Raw genomic sequence first — 7,165 nt, 5'->3', positions numbered from 1 at the left:
GTGTCTAAATCCTCCTTCCAATATATTATTTAAAGTATGTAGATAAACCAGAACACACCTTTTTTAATTTACTTGTATTCAATTATGTCGTGTTTGTTCATTAGCTGTTGGATACAAAACTATTATTATGTGCTGGTTTTATCTCACTATATTTTTAACTTTTATATATTGTATGCACAATTATTTTTATAACAACACTATCATCATTGGTTTTGACTGTAACCGCTATTTTTTTTTTAGATGAAACTACCAGTATCTCCACTTTATAGTGTCTTCTGACTGCTGTGCAAAATATTGTACCTTTGCTCTGCACCAATACTGGATACTGGAATTTATTACTAGTTCTGCTCAAATGACACCTAGCATACTCCGCATTTAAAACTAACAATTGTTACATCATTGTGTGTTTCTATCCTTTTTTTTATTTTACCTTTGATACCATATCATCCTACCTGACGTTAGTTGATTCTGACATGATCAATTATTCAGGTTTAGGGGATAGATCAACTATCCTTTAGCACTAACATACAGATATTGGATATTATCCATACGTTTGTTCCTGAGGTGGCGTGTTTTTTTTGTACCTGTTTGAAATTAATGACTGTATTGATACCTCTATGAATATGGCCTCTTTACAGAGAATATATTAACTAAATGTACTCAGGAAAATGTAGCAATGAAACACTCTGCAAATTGAATGTATCTTCCCTATTTAGTGATACTTAAGGACACAGTGCAAGATTGGTATATCGTTATTACTATATCATCCATGATTCAGAGGGTCAAATCCTATGACCCTCTGTCTAACATGGACAGCAGATCCACAAACTGTATTTCTTCTGAAACTGCATTCTTATTGGCCCTTTTCCTGAACAAAACTCCTATTAATCTTAATAAGGTGCACTCTCATTAGTGAGTCTGAAAGGCATGTCAACTCCCTACTACCATACCTCACTGCACGTGCCCAATCTCATCTGATCTTGGAAGCTAAACAGTGTTGGGCTGGGTCCATACTTGGAAGGGTGACCTCCAGGGAATACCAAGTGTAGTAGGACCACATAAATTATCCACTCGGACATAACATTAACTGCAGGATCACCACTATTTATTCCTTCCTACTTATATGGCAATCCTTCACTGTGAGTAAGTTTATCAACAGTAATTTGTGCAACAAAAGAACAGTGTGAATTTGGCGCATGAGGTCCTAGTATCATTTTAAAACTGTAAGACCAATATAGGTGTCATTAATACAAGCATTTCTTGTACTGGTGTGGTAAGATACGGTTGTAGTTCTGTTAGGTGTCTACATCCTCCTTCCAATTTAGTTTTTATATAGATAAACCAGAACACACCTTTTAGTAATTAACTTGTACTCATGTATGTCGAGTTTTTTTGTTAGCTGTTGGATACAGAACTATTATTATGTGGACAATAATAAAAGTTATTTTTTAAAATATTCAATCTCTGTCACTATTCAGAAAATAAGAGTGCGCCCACACAAGAGTCTTCTTTTTTTGCTATTTGTTCTCAGTTACACTACTAAGGGGACACCACCAATCTGACATACCCAGGGATTATTTTCCTGATATACTTTCCAAATTCTGGTTAATATTTATTACTATAATTACAATTCCTTTGACTTGTGTGGAATCACAAATTCATTATTCATAGAATCCAAAACTCGCTAGAATCCAACAGTGGTAGGATGATATTTTGCCTCATTTTGGGATCAAAGTCAGGTGGGAAAATGTGAGCCAGACTCAGCTTGGAGCATAAAGTTCAGATGGGTCTGATTCTCAGATCTCTAGTAAGAATTATCTACTTTTGTGTGCAGTTAATTAAACACAAGCTACACTCATCTTTATACCAGTGCAGCTTTAGAACTTACTGTACAGTACACACATCTTTGTTTGTATTTAAATTGTTAATGCCAATTGTCATCATATGAATATGTAGAATATATATTTCAATATTTAAAAATTACAAAATTAGAAGACAATTCTCAAACCCAACCATCCACAGGCGTGACAAGGAATCTATTCATTTATACAACGACCTAACCACATGCAGATACTGCCATCCATACAAGCCATGCCAATCTTAAGAACTGAATATTAGGTCGATTCAATTGGTTCAAACAAAAAGAAAAGTAGGTTTAACAGATACACTGTCTCTATAAATCATAATTTTAACCTGTCAGTGGCAGAAATAGCACAAATCATCTCTGGGAAAATGGCATTGTGGCTAATTTACTAGTATTTTGCACATGCAAAGTAGAGAAATCACCGGAAAAATTACCACATGTATATTAGAATCAGAGCCTTTAGTGCTGCTGGATAGAGAGGGGGGGACCAGGATGGAGGCACACATTGGTCTCATGCTCTCTGAAAATGCCCTCACTATAAGTGCTAGTCTTAGTCTAATACATTTAACTCTGCGCTTATGCAGCACAAACAAATTGTGAGTTGTTCGATGGTTTTCAATTCCCTGACTATGAGCATTGATACAAAGTGCTATTTATAAGTGCCAAAGCAATATGGTGGGACAAGAGATCATTACATTATTATAAGTGCTCTGGCTACAAGTGCTGGTAATCCACGGGGGGGTGTAGTACGGGTGACCGGCGGTCTCCTGACCGCCGGTCACCTTACCGACGCCGGGATCCTGGCAGCATACCGACGCCGGGATCCCGGCGGGGAGGGCGAGTGCAGCAAGCCCCTTGCGGGCTCGCTGTACTCGCCACGCTGTGGGCTCGGTGGCGACCTGCGGTCGCCACAGGTTCTATTCCCACTCTAGGGGTGTCGTGGACACCCACGAGTGGAAATAGTCCCTGTTGGTCGGCATGCTGACCATCGGGATAGTGAGCCGTCGGGCTCACCGAGGATGTCATGTGACTGTCGGTCAGCTGACCGGCGGTCACATGAAGACCACCCATCCATGGATGTAGTCAGAAAACCAAAGTGATGAAGATCTGTAAAATTTATATTGGTAACAAACCTCTCTGCTAATATACATAAATCCATCATTGAATCTAATGTTTTATTTCACTTCACCTGTAATATCTATTTATTTGTGCTCATAAATGATTACAATTGTTCATGTTTTCTCTCTCTCTCTCTCTCTCTCTCTATCTCTCTCCCTACACCTCTCTATCTCTATCTCTCTGTCTTTTTTATTTAAAAGCTTCACACCTTCATAAAAATGGTTTATTATGAAGATGAAAATGGTAATGAAATAATTTATAATGAGAAAGGAGAATTATCTTCAACTTTTGAGCTTTTAAATAGGATAGAATGTAATGAAACATACACACGCTATACGTGTGATATAAACATTGGAAAATTTGATGAATCCATTGCAGAAGATAAACAGTTATACATTGAGCCATGGAAAATACATTGGAGAAATGAGAGGGTATGTTGTAAAGTAACATTGATATAAATTTTTAAAATGGAAATTATTTTCTACCTCAATGCTCATACAATTTTTAACCATATACTTAGGAAAGCATAAAGTATTCCTTATGTGCTAAATCTTACAATCCTCAGAATTGTCAATGTGTAACTGAGATTTCTATTATAAACCCAATTTTCAAGATGATAATAACTCTTGAAAATTAGAGATGTGAGCAGAACATTTTTTTTTTGTTTTGATTTTGTACATTTTATCATCCAGTAATGGTTTTGCCAAAATGCTGTGACTGGTATTGGTTTTTAATTTACACTAATTTCCAATAATTTCCAGTCAATTGTGAACACCTCACAGCTCACAATATTGTTTTCATCTGCTTGAGGCCATCACACCTGGGTCCCCTTGAAATGAATGGGAGGCAGGCGCATGTGCACTCCAGCTCCCATTAAAGTCTATGGCATTGTGAGAGCATGCAAACACACATGCCCCTTTATGCTATGCTGTCCTTGCTGCGATGCATTGTTTTGCCTTGTAAGTAATTGCCACTTTAATAAAACATCCAAATTCAGCCAGCATTTCGCATTGCCTCTGGACTCAGGCAGCATTACATCCCGTCGTATGTCTTTGAAACATCTAGGAGGGCTTGTTCAGAGCAAAGGGCATGATGTAGACCCTTACCATCTTTGTTTGTAGTTTTTTAATTCTCTGCGGGGTTAATATATGTAGTAGGTGTCAGTAAGAGCCAAGCCCGGGTCATTAAATTAGCCAACACAAATTTCCATTTATGAAATACGTGTGCAATGACAGGCCCCTCAGAACAGGCTTGGTGGCAGCCCAAAAAATATTGATATCTTGGATGTGTTGAGAATTGTCAGTAGTATAATTAGAAAAGTGATAAGATAATAATTGTTTAAAGTCCTTAGAATCATTAAAATATGAGGGGAAGTGCCAATTATAGGAAATACGTGAGAGGGACTGCAATTGAAGCGTGAACCAGATGGGTGAATGATCCAATATTACAATATTATATATTCCAGAGTCAGTGATTCCATGTAAAAATTAGTGAGCTACCAGCCAGAAATAAATTCTTGAAAATGGGTCACGTGGGTGTGAATAGAAGTGCTCCATAGCAGTGGGAAACTAATATCGCCAAGGAAAAGCAAGTGAGTCAGTTAAAAGAAAAATAGAGGATTGCGCGCCAACCCCAAAACTACCAGAGCTTCTGGACCAATTGATAGAAGGGGACAGCACAGAATTAAAATCTCTACCCAGAATTAAATGGCCATCCATCCATTACATATGGAGCCATGCTAATCATGGCTCCTTCTGTGCCTGGGCCATTGTAGAGTCTGGGCCGTGCGCGTGTACGTGATGCGCATGTGCCCCATTCACTTTAATGGGAGCATCTCTGTGCACTCCCATAGTGGGGCTAGGCACCAGATCACCTTGTCCCGCCGGGAGTGAAGGTCTGCAATGTAGCCACACTAGATGAGTGCGGCTCCACCTGTATATGCTTTTTGTACATAAATGTAAATAATTCTAAAAAAAGAAGCACTAGGACTGTTAATAACATGAACATTGTAAATTTATCCATATTGATTAACAATTTTAGGAATATATAGCTGTCCTGAGGGGCCAAAAGTGCATCCAGTATTTCACAATTAAGGGACCGCCTACATAAAATGAAAAGGAATAGAAAAAAATAAGAGAGATGAAACTAAGGGAGAAAGTAATCCTTTTGGTAGACAGGTAAGGGGAGCGACTACTTCAAACACAGTTAAAATATTTAATTTAAGCTCATATATTCTATCAGCAAGTGAAACCTCTGTCTTGGAAAAAGACTTGAAATATGCCCACACAAACTTAACTAAACTCAATGAATTAACTAAATTAGTGAATTAACTAAACTCGATGAAGTGATCTCAGTATATACAGATGGATCCTCTGTTATCTTAGCTGGCTGAGGCATTAGTGGTGATCATGCATATGCAGCATGTCTGGATGCAAGGAGGCTTGCCTAGTCGTAGGGAAGCACACAGAGCATTTGGTATTACCTTTGAGTGTAATACCTGCAATCATCCACCAGATGTTGCGTGTGGTCTCTATTAAAATACAATACTAAACTACAGCGTAAGAACTACTTTACTGTAGCATCTCATCACACTACAGTATGCTACACTATTTCAAATACAGTATATAGTACTGTATTTTGTACAGTATATACACACGCAAATAGTACAGTATATACAGATGCAAACAAACGTGATAAAGCCACAGTATAGTCCATTGACGTTAGGTATATGTGAGCATCCAAGTCCCGCAGACAAATCAACAAATAAAAATAGTAGTGTATACAGACGCATACAAACGTGTTATAGGTATGGTCTATTGATTTTAGGGATATGTGAGTGTCCAAATCCCATTACCATTACTGCATAATCAAAACCAGTGGAAAGGGATCACTGCTTACATTTACACATGAGCTTATGTATCTATCATTTACCAATGTGTCCGAGTGGTTAGTGTGTCACTTCCCATGCTTAGAGTCCCGGGTTTGAATCCCAAAGTGTGGGTGCATGTAAATTTTTTCCTGACAGTTTATTCATTTTTATTTTTGTATCTTCTGTAATATACCTATACATTCAATAGAAGTGTGCACACAAGTTTTACATAAATTAGGGCAAAGCTGCAGGAGCATAAAGTACTGGATTAGTGGAACATTAGCCACCCAGTGGTGGAGATGTGTATTGCATGCTGAGTTTGTAGTCATGCCTCAATGTGACTGTCCGTGCTTAAACTGAACATCCTAAGCTATTACCTAGGTGCGACTAAACCTCAATTTAGGCAGAGAAACGGCAAAGATGAGGGAGGCTCCATCTGTAGGTCACTGATCACTCCCTTTACCAACTTAGAAGACTATAAATAACTTGAAAATGATATAGATAGAGACAAATCTTAAAAGGACCTACTGGCAACTAATAAAAAAAAAATAATAGGTATACATTTTAACAGGCTAATATTCCAGACCCCAAAGAGGAGGGTATTATGGGTATGAGAAACCCAGAAATATCACATAAAAGGACACACATCAGGATTCCCTTTAACGGGAATGAAAATAATAGGAAGCAAAATAAAACCAGTCCAGGATGCCAACCAGCCACACCTCTTAATTCAAGGCACAATTATAAAACAATGAATAGACAGTATAACTTCAGTGGTAACTTTTGTGAGAGAGTACCAGAATGGAGGAATGCTACATTTAGGAACAGAAGAACAGCCCATTACTAACCAGACAGAGATCAGGTTCCTTTACACAATCAATTTTAACCAATTAAAATCTAAGAAGGACACCTCGTTTTTTTAGACGGTAGACAGTATCCAGTGAATTACAGATAAATTAACATTTACGAGGAGAGGTAAAAATGGGTGGAGCACTCAATCCAAGAAAGAATAGAAAAATTAAGAGGAATAGAAAAAATAAGAGAGATGAAACTAAAGGAGAAAGTAAACCTTCTAGAAGACAGGTAAGGGGAGTAACTACCACAAACACAGTTAAAATATTTAATTTAAGCTCACATATTCTATCAGCAAGTTAAATCTCTGTCTTGGAATAAGATTTTCAATATGCCCACACAAACTTTATAAATCCTTTTGACCTTTATCTGGATATCTTAAGATACATCTGGAAATTAACTGTAAAGAAGTTTTTTGCAAATCAGGACAAAATTGTAGAGTCAGGGGAACCTCACTAACT

At 37.6% G+C, this 7,165-nt stretch overlaps 1 pseudogene; it reads left to right on the top strand.

Annotated features, from left to right (window-relative positions):
- The first annotated feature begins 936 nt into the window (after positions 1–936).
- On the top strand, positions 937–1,055 carry LOC134956346 (5S ribosomal RNA; annotated as a pseudogene).
- Positions 1,056–7,165: the final 6,110 nt, after the last annotated feature.

Source organism: Pseudophryne corroboree, chromosome 1 (genome assembly GCF_028390025.1).
Source record: "Pseudophryne corroboree isolate aPseCor3 chromosome 1, aPseCor3.hap2, whole genome shotgun sequence".
In the NCBI taxonomy this organism is placed as follows: Eukaryota; Metazoa; Chordata; class Amphibia; order Anura; family Myobatrachidae; genus Pseudophryne; species Pseudophryne corroboree.
The sequence above is the reverse complement of the archived record's forward strand: the minus strand, read 5'-3'. Positions and strand labels throughout refer to the sequence as shown.